The sequence below is a fragment of the Sinocyclocheilus grahami genome, unplaced genomic scaffold, assembly GCF_001515645.1.
Source record: "Sinocyclocheilus grahami isolate Dianchi unplaced genomic scaffold, SAMN03320097.WGS_v1.1 scaffold7.1, whole genome shotgun sequence".
Classification (NCBI taxonomy): domain Eukaryota; kingdom Metazoa; phylum Chordata; class Actinopteri; order Cypriniformes; family Cyprinidae; genus Sinocyclocheilus; species Sinocyclocheilus grahami.
In genome coordinates, this window is record NW_015505186.1 from 1374162 (window position 1) to 1389165 (window position 15004).

Below are 15004 nucleotides of genomic sequence, written 5' to 3' on the forward strand. Positions count from 1 at the left end.
CAAAGCATCAATATACCTAAAAGAAAAGGGAGGCAAAACTCCTCTGGTTCTTCCTCAGAATATCTATTAATGCAACATCCACATTAACACAGGATTAGCACATCATTGCAGTAAACACATCACTGTAGACAGAAGAACTTTATTTAATGCCATTTACCAGGCTGTTAGCAGTGGCACCTCGCTGTTTTAAAGATGGGAGGGTGATCAGTTTTCTGCTCTCTCCCAGAAATCCTATACAATCCTTTAAAAATGGCCCCTAACAGTCACATCACGACTAGAGAGCTCTGTGAGAGAAATCGATACTGCACTGAAGACGGCAACAACGCCATTTTCCCTTTACCTGCTCAACACTGTTGCAATCGAAGACTCATTACCACAGATTCTTCCACTCTCTCCGCAGACTCCAGAGCAATCAGTCTGACTCAATTAAAAGACACATGGACCAACACCTCATTGATAAAACTTTACACCGCCGGAAGAGCAGAGAGGAATTGCAGGCTTTGTTTTGTCAAAATACTTTTAGACTTGTTCTTTGTGATGTCAGCTGCCTAAGCTTTTCATTTGTGTTTTTGTGTCATCAATTGATTCGATTGAACTCTATGCTGCTTCAGTTCATTTTTATTCAGTCTTGAATGTCTAAGAACTAGGGTTGTCAATACAACTAACAATTTAACTTAAAAAAAATTATTAATATATATGCAGATTAAACTATCAAAATTAAGATATACACACATATATATATGTACATGTACGGTCCATATAAGCTGTGAAGCCATTTGAGAGAATAAGTTTGGGGAATGGCTTATTAATATTAATATAACTATAAATTCCTGTAATTTGAGGTGTTACATGGCTAAAATAAAATGTTGGGAATATGTAACTGTCCATAATTATTTATTTGTCAAACAACAGCCATTTTAAGCAAATCAAAGCACACCGTTTGATTTGATGCAAAACACAACTAAATCAAATGAAAAATGCAAAAAATGTTTTCTCAAGCAAAGCAAATTTGGAAAGTCCACTGAAAATATCTTCATACATTTTTTGACATAGACAAAGTATGCTGAAGGTACATGTTATCTGGCAACATGCTTGAGCAAACTAATCAAAGTGAAAATGTCAGAGAATTTTTTTTTATTCAAACAATTTATAATTGCAAATAACATGCATATTTCAAATATGCATGTGTGTGTATATACTGTATATATATATATATATATATATATATATATATATATATATATATATATAGTATATATACATAATGTGTGTTTGTGTGTGTGTGTTATTTGTATGCATTTATTTAAATATACAAAAATATATAACATGCATATTTGCATTTAAATTTTTTTTCAAAACAATTTTAATAATTAATTGCTCTAAATTTTCATGTTAAATTGACAGCCCTAATAAGTACATAATTAGCCATTCGGAGTGTAAAAATGTCAATTATAGTATAGTCAGATCAACTACCTCACCAAGGCGGCGAACATCTGCATTACATTCAGCATATATTATATCGCTCTTCTAAATGGGGAGATACTAAATAATTCATGTGGCAAAACAGAAGGTTATACACGTGATTTAAGAGCAGAATAATCAGTGGGCATGTTGACTTGAGGTCGCACACACACACAGCAAGCTGACACATGCCATCCTGTTTATGGTGAAAGATAGAGATGTGTCTGGTCAGTCTGGGGTGTGGACGTGGGGGACATATTCTCTCAAAAGACCTCCAGCTAAGATAATAAAGATCACCGCCAGCGTGCCAAGCTGTGCCAGGGCTGTCTGAAGCAGCTGTGCCCAGGTCTGGTATAGCTCTCTGCTGGGATGCTTATGTTACAGACCTGTCATGAGGTTTGGATGACGCGTTGGACTTGGTTTTGTGTGAAGTGGGACCATCTGACAGATTGGCGATCTCGGGGAGCCCAGAATCCAGGTGCAGCCACCAGGTCCCACAGCTGGATGTAAAAGCTCCAGCAGGGTAAAAACCCTTTTTGTAATTGGGCGTTTTTTGGCTCTGGCACAAACAGGTTCTGACCTTTGATGGCTAAGCATTTGGTCTTCCTCATCATTAGGCTGCTCTGTCCATATGCCAAGAGATATAATTGGTCCTTTCCTCCTCAGTCCAGATTGAGCAGAACGTTCATTGTCTCTTGAGAGGAAATGCTTTACCATGGGAAGGTTCTTTACCAGTTCCTCTGCCTCTACATACCCTTAAAAAGGATGCAACTGTGTTGACAAGCACATATGTAACCTGCTTCATCATTTTGAGCTGTTTATGCACTGAATATGTTTATACTCCAAACCATAGTTGAGATATAATTATTTAAATGATTGCTGTCATAAAAACTTGTTTTTGAGACAATGGCCTCTAAAGAGTTCACACAATTTCAAACATAATTAGATTTATTAAAAATTACAAAAATAATGAAGACATCGGTTACAGAAAAAGTACAAATATAATGCATTAATATTATAGTGAACATATTTAAAGAACATCATGAATTACTCACCCTCATGTCGTTCCAAACCCTTCACGTGCATTGAAGACTGACACGGAAGAGAAGAAATTGTTGAATAAAGTCATTATTTTAGTTTTCTTTGCACACAAAAAGTATTCTTGTAGCTTCATAAAATTAAGGTTGAACCATTGATGTCACATGGACTATTTTAACGATGTCCTTACTACCTTTCTGGGCCTTGAATGTGGTAGTTGCATTGCTGTCTATATGCAGAGTCAGAAAACACTTGGATTTCATTCAAAAATATCTTAACTTTTGTTCCGAAGATGAACGAAGGTCAGTACGGGTTTGGAACGACATGAGCGTGATTCATTAATGACAGAATTTTCATTTTTGGGCGAACTATCCCTTTATGAGTGCCAAAACAGCAGTTGTCATTTGAATGTCAAAATAAAACTGAAATAACTTTGTTTTGCTTATAAATTGCGTTTCTCCACAAACACTATCACAGTAGAGTATCTCTCACAAGAGTGTGTCACATAACCTGATTTCCTCTTTTGTGGACATTAAGTCAGGGAGGCAGGTCGGGGTGACAGAAGCAATATGTTGGAGTACCAAGGGACTATTTGCCACTAGGTGGCCTGGGGAACACTAAGGGCAAAGGTGCAGAGAGCTCAAACAAACCCTTTGCCTCAGTCAACAGAGTTAACTCTCCATAAACGCTAAGCAAACTCAGCATAATCGCACAACAATGGCACAATTAGCCGTAACCCCTTGGAAAACACGCCCCCATGATTCATGCCTTTCAGACATTTGCATTATCATCCATTTTTTGCGCCTCAATCCCTCATTTTATTTTAATTCCCCTCTTTTTTCTAAAAAGCTAATTTGTGAAAATGCTAAACACTAATTTAAATATGCATAGAGCAGCACCCCCGTCTAAAATGAGGTGCTAATTTAAAAAACCTACAGACCATGTCTGGCTCATGTCTGTGACTGAAGCTTAGAGCTTAAATCAGCAAATAACTAGCTCTGAATTGAGCAGAGCATTCTGCTTTAGCATTCACAATTTTGAAAGACCTTACAGGTACTTAGCAAAGCCCCTCGCTCTCCTACAATCAGCGGATCTCGGTTCGAACAGAAGAGAGTTCATCTCAATCAAGGCTGGCGTGACAGAAGAGGTCTCTGTATTGACTGTTGAGGAAAAAAGATGAACTATTTGTTTTTACTCCAAAGTGAAAGGGAAAAGGAGTCCAGTGATTGGCTTTGCTTCGTGAAAAATGCCTCTCGGCGGTTTGCTGAGAAGGACAGACCTCTGCAGGTGAATTAACCTTGTGGAAAATCAATGCTAGTCTGATCAAGTCTCTCGGAGAAGAATTTCGACTTATTCGCAAGGCAATTTGCCGATGGAACTGCTGTTGTCATTGAGCAATTCCTTACAAAGCACTTCCACACATGTGAGAGATTCCATCTTGTTTCTTGTGTTTGTAAGTCTGCGGTGGTGATCAATTGCATTCAGAGAACTGAAAATTCAGCATAAAATTAGATCTGTTTAAAAGAGAGTGAAATGCATGCCCATCAATCTCATTGAAATAGAAGGGTGTTTATTCAACTATAGGCACTTTTTTTTTTAAATAAACTCTTAAAACATATCCTTCACACTTTCATTGGTTTAATTTGTCTACCTAAAGTGTCAAACAGTGAATACACATTTAACACAGGAGAATTCTGACATTTTTTCTGAAAGTCATGAATATTTCCACCACATCATAAATCTTGTGGTGGAAATTACTTTTAAAATTTTTTGTTTCAATAAAATGCCAGACTCCATTGTTTCTTACTAAGGCACATTTTATAGATAGCACTTTATGTAGCATAAATACAATTAAATCATATTTTCACACTTTTTGTATAATCAAATACCACTTGAATGAAATCAGCAAATAACTAGCTCTGAATTGAGCAGAGCATTCTGCTTTAGCATTCACAATTTTGAAAGACCTTACAGGTACTTAGCAAAGCCCCTCGCTCTCCTACAATCAGCGGATCTCGGTTCGAACAGAAGAGAGTTCATCTCAATCAAGGCTGGCGTGACAGAAGAGGTCTCTGTATTGACTGTTGAGGAAAAAAGATGAACTATTTGTTTTTACTCCAAAGTGAAAGGGAAAAGGAGTCCAGTGATTGGCTTTGCTTCGTGAAAAATGCCTCTCGGCGGTTTGCTGAGAAGGACAGACCTCTGCAGGTGAATTAACCTTGTGGAAAATCAATGCTAGTCTGATCAAGTCTCTCGGAGAAGAATTTCGACTTATTCGCAAGGCAATTTGCCGATGGAACTGCTGTTGTCATTGAGCAATTCCTTACAAAGCACTTCCACACATGTGAGAGATTCCATCTTGTTTCTTGTGTTTGTAAGTCTGCGGTGGTGATCAATTGCATTCAGAGAACTGAAAATTCAGCATAAAATTAGATCTGTTTAAAAGAGAGTGAAATGCATGCCCATCAATCTCATTGAAATAGAAGGGTGTTTATTCAACTATAGGCACTTTTTTTTTTAATAAACTCTTAAAACATATCCTTCACACTTTCATTGGTTTAATTTGTCTACCTAAAGTGTCAAACAGTGAATACACATTTAACACAGGAGAATTCTGACATTTTTTCTGAAAGTCATGAATATTTCCACCACATCATAAATCTTGTGGTGGAAATTACTTTTAAAATTTTTTGTTTCAATAAAATGCCAGACTCCATTGTTTCTTACTAAGGCACATTTTATAGATAGCACTTTATGTAGCATAAATACAATTAAATCATATTTTCACACTTTTTGTATAATCAAATACCACTTGAATGGAAAGTATGCACAATAAAAATATTCAGATCAAGTTTTCATTGATATATATATTTTTTTATTTCTCCTTTCTATTAGTATTTTATTTAGTATATCAAGTGACAAAATACTGGCTCCACAAAAAGAGGAGATAGGCTTGTTCAGCATTGCTGCGAACGCCCACAAAAACGTCATAACCGTTTATGCCGAGGGGGAAAACAAACCATTCGAATTAATGCGCGGAGACCTTGCTAGGCGCTTGATCTTTACTTTTTGAGATGGTTTCGATTGATTTTTGCTTGGTGCAATGCCGAAAAGTTGCTGTGTGGTGTTCTGTACCTCAAATAAGCTAAAAAACCTGATCTGACGATGTATATGACTGATGCACTGCAATGATCTGTCGTTAGTCCCGTCCCCCTGCACCGCAACCCAGTTCTGATGGGGCTTACAGTAACCCTCCTTCGCATCGCAATCAAATAAATCTCACTCCCTGATATTTTGTGATGTCAATCTATTAAAACATTTATTTCATATTATTATACACAATCCCTTACGAAAATTATCAATGGTATTACTATAGTAAAAGTATAGGCTAACCATGTTTTTTTTTGGCGTTTTTATTACCAATTGTAGCCTATAACCACAGTTTTACTTACAAATACCATGGTTTAACTATAGTAACCAATAACCATGTTTTTTGGTATTTTATATACATATTTTCATGTTATCTTTATTTTACGCCATGTATTTGTGAAAATGATTAGGCAGCCGCAGCACACTCCACATAGAATAACACTGCGCATTTCAAGGCACTTCAGTGGACCTTAATGTTACCTGTTTTGTCAATGTTAAAAAACTTTTTAATATATCAATAAGAAAGTACGACAGGCTTTTACACAAGTCTTTATCACTTTATTAAAATTAAGTAAAACAAAATGACAAATGTTTACTTTTACAAGCCGTCTCGTAGCTAGTATAGTAGCCTAAGCTGTCTCTTGCTCAATTAGGTAACAAAAAAATTTCGGGAAACGACACCTCTGGCCATTCCGTTGGGTCGTTTGTCAAGTCACAGATACCGTACGGACAGTCCGACCCAATACGGCTCAGTTTTTATGCGTATGTTGCGCTGTCGAGCGGCAGAAATAATTTTATGTAGGCCATTCTGAGTCAACACCATGCTTTTCCAATGAGGGGGAAAGGACTGTTTTCCCACATGCCGACTCCGCCCACACATCTATGATGCGACACCGATCAAGTCTATGACACTATAACATAATGGACATTTGTCAAACTTGATTATTTAAAAAAAAAAAATAAATAAAGTACAAATTTACAACAAATATTCCATGGTTTATATTATTTAATTATTTGTTGTTATCAATGCCAATTCATCATTGTCTGATGAAGAGTCTAAGCTCGAAGATAAATATAAATAAATAATAGAAGATAAATAAATATTTTTCTATCTCTGGAGCTGTGGTGTGCCTACTTTAATTTTTTTGGTTCAAATTTTTGTGTGGTGGAGCACCCACATTGAGCTTTTTGCCTACTGGATGTGCGCACTTGGACTGATTTTTTTTATTAATCAATGCCAATTAAAAAATATTGATATTATAATTCTTTTTTTATATATATAATTGATATTAGAACAATGGATTTTTTTTATGAAAAGTCTGGGTCAGAAATAAAATCTGTTTATAAAAGACATTTGAAAAGTTACAAAAACAAAACAATAAATGAAGAAAATAAATAAATAAACAATATCCTTGAACATTAAAGTGCCTAAAGTTGAATAAACACCCCAAAACAAGAACATTACAAATGCATATGCAAACCCTCCTACAAATTCCACTACTTATACAAAGACCAATTCCAAATGCCGAGAGTATATGAAACTATGACTGCATTAGATCTATAGCTCCATTGTTGAGGAACCTGCCTGTCTATTGTTCCCCCTACACACAGACATCAAACCGCCCATCGGGTCTGTTAGAAAAACAGTGTATGCACAATGTAATATGAACACCATGCATCACCAGTCAGCTCTGGCCAGGGGCCCATCCCCAACAGCTGGGTCCCCTCCGCAGGGCTGGCGGGAGGGGTAGAGTAACAGGTAGCATCCCCAGGTGCTGGAGCTTCAGTGGGGTCGCTAACCCATCGTGCAGAGCGCTAGCAAAGCTGCGCTTAATTAGCCGAGAGGGAGCCCCCATTGGCCCGTAATGGGCCAGTTTGTGAAGCTCGAATGGGGTACGCTGAGAAAAAGATGAAGAGATGGGAGGAAAGAAGGAGGGGGACTTTCCTAAACCCTTCTCTGCATTATGGATTTGCCCATCTGGCCAAGTGAAGAAAGTCCCATCACCGGACGAGTTAAACAAAGACTGAGGTAGAGGGGGGCGTTTCCGAGATCACACGCTAAATTAAGGTGGCCGTCACTCAACTATTGTGTATCTGATGGGCTGGCTATTCACAGCTGGGCTGGCCAAATTGTTCTTTTATACTCTTTTATAACCCTTTATTAAAGCCAGAGGGGTGAGTGAATGATTAACGGACGGGACAATGAGGTTTGCTCGTCTTCAGCCTCTCTGACTCAATTTAATTCGCTTATTTTTTCCATTCCCTCTTTCCCAGATGCAAATGCAAAAGGGCTCGCTTGGTTAACTGTGTCCACGGTGATCACATGCTGGAAAATTAAAAGTTGCTCTGCAGACAATGAAAAGCCTTCCAGTGATTTGGGTAAACTGTTTGTGCTCGTCGGGTTTTTGGCCCATATTTCTTTGCTCTCAGTTTAATTTAGTTTCACACATCAAAGAAATAACCAAATAAATACCAATGCCTGGTGTACACCATTTATATTTGGTCAAACAACATCTAAATAAATTATATTTTTTTTTTTATGAAAAAAAAAAAACCTAGACAGACATGGTCAGGACAACATAACATAACATGGCATAAATTAAACTTCTAAAAGCTTTGCATTGAGTCCTTACCATATGTCAGTCAAGTGTATATCATTTTTAGCATTTTTTATTTCTTAATGTGTAAAAAAAAAATCGAATTAAAAATTACCTTTAAATGACAAACGCTGACCAAATAAAAGCACATTTTGTACATGCTGTCTAGCCAGGCCTCCCTCTTTTTGTTTCATCCTTCTCTCTTTCATTTTGCTGCCCCTCTTAGTCTCCTGAGGATACAAGCTGCTTAACACACCTCTCGAATGAGGCTTATCCTCCTCAAACCCACCTACCCCTCTGGACCCCAGCCTGCTGAAGTTTGGGGGCAATTATAGGGGAAGCAAGAGGCTTTTTTATTAGTTAAACAAATGAAGGGACCGGCTGGTAGGGCTTCATCACCCGCTGACATCTTCCAGGTAAAGACTGAGACCTGCCACGGCTCTTCCCTCAGATCTCTCACACTGAAGCTATTAGGAAACAGCGCCGAGGCAGAGGCTAACGACTTTCAGAGGACATGACAGGGTTATAATGATATTTCTTACAGATCTGAGGAACTGTTTTATTGAAGACTGCTTTACTGCAAGGGAACAGGAAAAATCTAGGGGAAAATTTGGTCTGGAGGTCAAGCACCAAAGGCAGACAAAAATGATTTCAAAACCAATTTACAGGTCATTGACATATAAGAGTGTCTATGATGAAGAAAAGGAAAAATCTTTTAAATTCTGTGCCACGTACAATTTATATTCAGTTTCATATGGTTTAAAAAAACTTTCATTTGCTGTTACCATCAGGTAAAATAAAATTAGTAGCATATGTTCCTTATACACGCTTAAAAATAAAGGTGCTTCACGATGCCATAGAAGAACCTTTTTGTCTAAATGGTTCCATAAAGAACCTTTAACATCTGAAGAACCTTTCTGTTTCAGATTATAAAAAGTTAAGAAAGAGATGATTCTTTAAAGAATCTTTGACTGAATGGTTCTTTGTGGACCCAAAAATGGTTCTTCTATGGCATCTCTTGAAGAACCTTTTAAGCACCTTTATTTTTAAGAGTGTATCTTACATGTGTAATATGTAAATATACACATTTTAATATCATACATATAAGATGTAAGGAATGCATACATATTTTCAGTTGTTTTTTAGTGTATTTTTCAAGTATTATGAGTTATTAATTTATAAATATAATTTATGATATTTTAGTTTTTTATATTGAGATAACCTAAACTAACCTTATCTGTCATAAAAGCTCAAATTATCTGATATTTTAAGAATATTACTGACTTAGATAGGGATCCTTTTTATGACATCATTTCCTGTTGAAATGGACACTTGGACTTGTAAAATTGGCCCTGCAAAGAATATCAAAATGAAATTTGTATGCTCATCATAGAAGAATTGTCATTTGAATTAATTTTTTAATTCAAGTTTATCAACAGGATTAAAGGCGGATGTATTTTGATTGGTTGTCAATGTTTTAATATTTCATCAGCTGGTAAAAATAACTGAAAGTGATTCCAACAATATCATTCCTCTGTGTCATTATTTTTATAGCTTTTTAATGTATTTTTGTTTAATGAATTAACAGACAGGACAAAAAATAGCTTTAACATCCTGTTCTCACCAAGGATGTTAGCTATAATGATAACTGTATTAGCATCTATTTCAACAGACCATAACATTCTGCTTATTTTAAGCTCATGCTGCAGATTTATCATCTGCCACTTTAAATGCTCAAGCTCTTTTGATTGGCTGTCAGAGTTTATATCGTTCATCAGCTGGAAGAAAAAAAATTTCTGAAAGTGATTCCAACTATATTCTTCCTTTGTGTTGTTATCATTATTGCTTTTTAGTGTATTTTGGAAAGAATTAATTGACAGGACAAAAAAAAGAGCTTTAAGGTCTGTTTACACAATGGATATTAACTATAACTATTAGAGGTGTAACGATACACAAACATGACGGTTCGGTACGTACCTCGGTTTTGACGTCACGGCTTGGTATGGTTGGTATGGAGGAAAAAACTAAACATAAATTGCTTTTTTTTTTATTAAACAATGGTTTACTGAACAAATGGCTCTTTTTAAAATAAATTCAATTATAATTCAAAATTATAATTCAAAAAACTCGCGTTACATACAGTCTGTGAGTCAGAACAGCCGGCATTGTAGTCTACTCTACAAGGATCAGGAAACAGTCCTCCATAAAATGCGCTGCACACATCTGAATATTTGGGTTTAAGTGTTCTGGAACAGTGTTGTAAATACAACTTAACCACTGATTTCTAGTCGTGTCCATTTTTGGAAGGCCAAACAAAGTAGTTTCGCTTTCACAACGAAACAACGTCACACACCGCGGCCTAGAGTGAGCGGCGGCCTAGAGTATGCGGAGGCCGGCTTGAGTGAGCAGAGGCGGGCGGGCTTGAGAACGAACGAACGACGAAGGGCTTGCGGCAACCACATGTGACGACCCCGGGCTGGACTCCACGGTGAAAGCCATGACGAAGCGGATATCGTCCTTTTTTGGAAGGCCAAACAAAGTAGTTTCGCTTTCACAACGAAACACAGCGCCTTCACGACATGGCGGCGGCGGCAACAACAATCCTACAGAGAGAATAAAAGTTATGCCTTCTTTCTTTGCGTGAACATTTGGGCGGCGTTATGCAAATCTTCCCACATCGTGACGTAGACATGTGGGGGCGTGTTAGAACGAGCCGTTTTAGGTAGGCGTGGTTGACTCTTAACTTTTATAAAGAATATCTCTTTGGATTTGAGACTTTAGTCTTTGCAACTTTACATATCTTCTTTATGCACCAAGAGCTTGTAACACTCCAAACAGAAAGGAAAAATTGAAATCGCATCATATGACCCCTTTAAATTAACTTCTAAATTATACAATTTCTATTTGTTGTTGAAAATATAATAATTTACAGAGTGGCTGTAATAACTTGTTTCATAAAAAAAATTATTTAAACATACATTAAATAATTAAGACATCAGTAACAGGTATATAATGTCTATAGTCTAATATTTTGCAAAATGGTCTTCACTAGACTTCATTGCTTCACGATGCCATAGAAGAACCTTTTTGTCTAAATGGTTCCATAAAGAACCTTTAACATCTGAAGAACCTTTCTGTTTCACAAAAGGCTCTTTGCGATGAAAGAAGGTTCTTCAGATTACAAAAAAGGTAAGAAAGAGATGGTTCTTCAAAGAACCTTTGACTGAATGGTTATTTGTGGACCCAAAAATGGTTCTTCTATGGCATCGCTTGAAGAACCTTTTGAAGCACCTTTATTTTTAACAAGCTATAGACACTGATGACTTGCCTGTGGTAAATGAAATGCTACATGACATTTTGTTTACAAGCTGTTTTAATTATGTCTTTCCATGGTTGAAACATTAATTGAGCAATTACGTGAGGGGTGAGATGTTCATTCATGTATATTTCGAGTTAAAACTAGTAGTAAAGATGAAGTGATGGTCCCACTCACTCGCGCTCCGCGCTGCCGTCAGAACTGAGCCGTTTATACTGTCGCGCCATGTCAAAAAGTGCCAAAACACCATTTATTTTCTGAAGTTCCTGAAAAAATTGAACGATTTTTTGGTACACATGCGTACCGAACTGAAAGATCCGTACTGAAAATTTTCAGTACGAATGTACCGTTACACCCCTAATAACTATACAGATAACTATAACAAAAAACTTTATTCCATTCCAACGGACGAAAAAGTTCTGTTTATTATCAGCGTGTGTTATGTCAACTGTCACTTTAAATGCTTGAGCTCTTAAAAAAACGATATTGTTTTTCTGTGTCGTTATCCTTATAGCCATGGGCGTCACTAGGCCATTTTTAGGGGGGCTAAAATGACTACTCAGCCCCGCTGATTCACAAATAATTAAAAATTCAATATTCACAAATATTCCGAAAGATTATTAAAACGTTACCCTTAGTTATCATCCTTGCAAGGTTACACTTCTCTTTTGTAAGTTTTAATTTGATAAATAGCATCACATGCCAAAAACATTATGCTTAACATCATCTTTTCACAACACACACACACACACAAAGGCTGACAAACTGATTACAGAATAAGAACACAACCAGGGTGAGTGCTGCATCCCAGAGGACCTTGCCGCCCTCCAAACACAAAGCATATTCCCAAACCCACTCTCACACAAGGAAGAGAGCCTCGTAATTAGGTTCACATCTTTTCATTCACATAATCATCACACCCTTGTCACAATTTGACGCACAATCAACTTTCTGAAGAGGCCTGAAGTGCACAGAGCCAACCTATGTGCTCCCGCATACACAAACAAGCTTATGTTTGCCAAACACAATTAAAAGTTTCCTTGAAACACATTCTGTTTGCTCCCTTCTCTGGTGTTATCTTTCGGTTTTTCTGAGGAACGGTAAAGCCGTACTCGCTGGCCATTTTCAAACACTTGGAAAAAGCTACATTGCATTTCAGTCACGATGCTCTGTGTATTTCCTTTGTCCTCTATTTGTATCAATTTGCTCCTGTCTAACAATAACAAAAGCTGTGCTGGAATACCAAATGTGGAGAGGGCTCTACCTTATCCAACTCATTACTGCAATTCTCTTTTCTAATAAGAGGCTTTATTAAGGCCTTGCCCTTCATTTGCACTCCTTACAATTCATATAAAAACATATCCCTCCATTCTACAGTCAGATCTCCAAAAGGACAAAACTAATTCAGATTGTCCTTGGAGTGCAGGGTGAATTAGTGCTTCAAAAACAGCAACTACAGCTGTCCATCTCTCACTGGAAATAGTCATATAGTTAGTTAAACTTACAACAGTACTCAAAAAACAGCATGTAATTTGTATGTATGAGCATGTCCACTCTGGAGATGAGTGATAGGTGTTCGTATAAGGCGTGAGGCCTATAATTACCCTGTTGTTCTCATGGGACACATTACTGAGGGGAATCCATGTGGTCTTTATTAGTGCATTTTAATATTTGGGGGGTTGATATGGCACCGTTTCCCTTACCAGGGGCACATTTGTCCTGCTTTAGGGGCTTGTGGGGTATCGGTTGAATATGCATGGGCTGGTATGGTCCGGTCCCCAAGAGCATCAACCAATGACAGAGTGATGGACGAGGATGCCTGGCATCATCCAAAGGGGGGGGATCAGAGAACAAAGAGCAGCCCAGACCCCCAGACTTTAACACGGCTAATGAAGGGGCCATGCTAATGAGGGACATGCCAACACTGGGTAAAAGAGTTCCAGAAGCAAGAGATGGAATTCTGTGACCCTTTCTGGAAGATGACATTCCAAGAGAATTCGTGGAGATGAATACACAATTACGTTTGGTAAGTGCTCAGATGACAACTTGGTGGAGGGTTTTGACAAGATGGCAAAAAGTTTACCTTTAAGGAAAGTTCCTTGCACTAGAGGTCAGGAGTTATGCAGTATCCATAGATGTTTCAGATACCGTTGTAAGAGGTGGCATGTGATGAGTCTCTTGGATATTAATCAGCTGATTGTGAATTCAATACGACAATGAGGTTTTGTTGCTGTAAGGTGCCTAGATTCTTTTGTTTCTCTCACTCTCATTCTCGTTCTCATTCGGACTCCACCCATTATACACACACATTATACACACACCTATTCTAGATATGGCTTGTTAAATTATTTTGAAACATTGACTTTTCTAATCAACAAAAGCACCATCATATCTGATGAATGCCTTTTGAAATAGGGCAGAATTTGATTGTGAATAAGACCACAATGGCACACAAGTGCTCCCTGACCTTTCTTTGCAAATGTGAGCAAGCCCTCCAAAGCAGGTCGGCATGCCACTTTACACAACAGCAGCCGATAGCGTGACTACAGATACAATTGTTGTGACAATAACAACAGAACATAGCCTAAGGAATAAAGATTCTAAAACCAATATGCTGACCTTAAATTAAAAATGTAACTTCAAGTACATTTTAATCTCCAAAAGAAACATACAACTAAAATGGGAGTGATGCTTATTATCTATAACATTACGCCACAATGCTATGTTGTTCTGGGTAGTGGTTACTAGGTAGTATTTTACTGAAGTCAAAAGAGTCCACCTATAAGTCTCTATGTTATTTTGGTCCTATTCCAATGCATTATTTGCCTTTCACTTGCCAAAATCAGAAGTCCACCTTTCCTTTACAAGCTGCACCACTTCATTAATTTAGTTAGCCGAAATAGTGCAGGACAATTCATGCAGTATAGTTCAAGTCTAGTTCAAAAGTAATAGTGGCACATGACTTATAAAAGGGAAATAAAAGTATACCAAAGAAGCATTAGGTTGAGATGTAATGTTTACAGTAAATGTTTATAGTCTGAAGGGTCATTAGTGCATGCCGTTAATCAAAGGCAGGGAGAAAGGAAGAGCTCCGCTGCAGCCCCTCTGTTTCCAGCCTCTTTTAATTAGACTCACAGCAGGGCCACCGTACCCACACACGTGCCTCTCTGTCTCGCTCTCTCTCATCACTCTATCATCCGCTCATCCCCTCCACCCAGTATATGAGTTAGTGTCTGCAAGCCCCAATGGGGCCTGGACATAATCATAGTCATGTGCTCAAAAGACCATTTCCCTGCCACGGTCTGTCAGTAACCAATATTAAATAAGAAAAAGTGCGACAAACCATCTGAATTTCAAGTAACGATAAAATAAAGAGGATTATATAAGGATTTAAATAGATTGTACACGACTCAAAATGCCTCTTCTGTATTTGTTGAAAAAC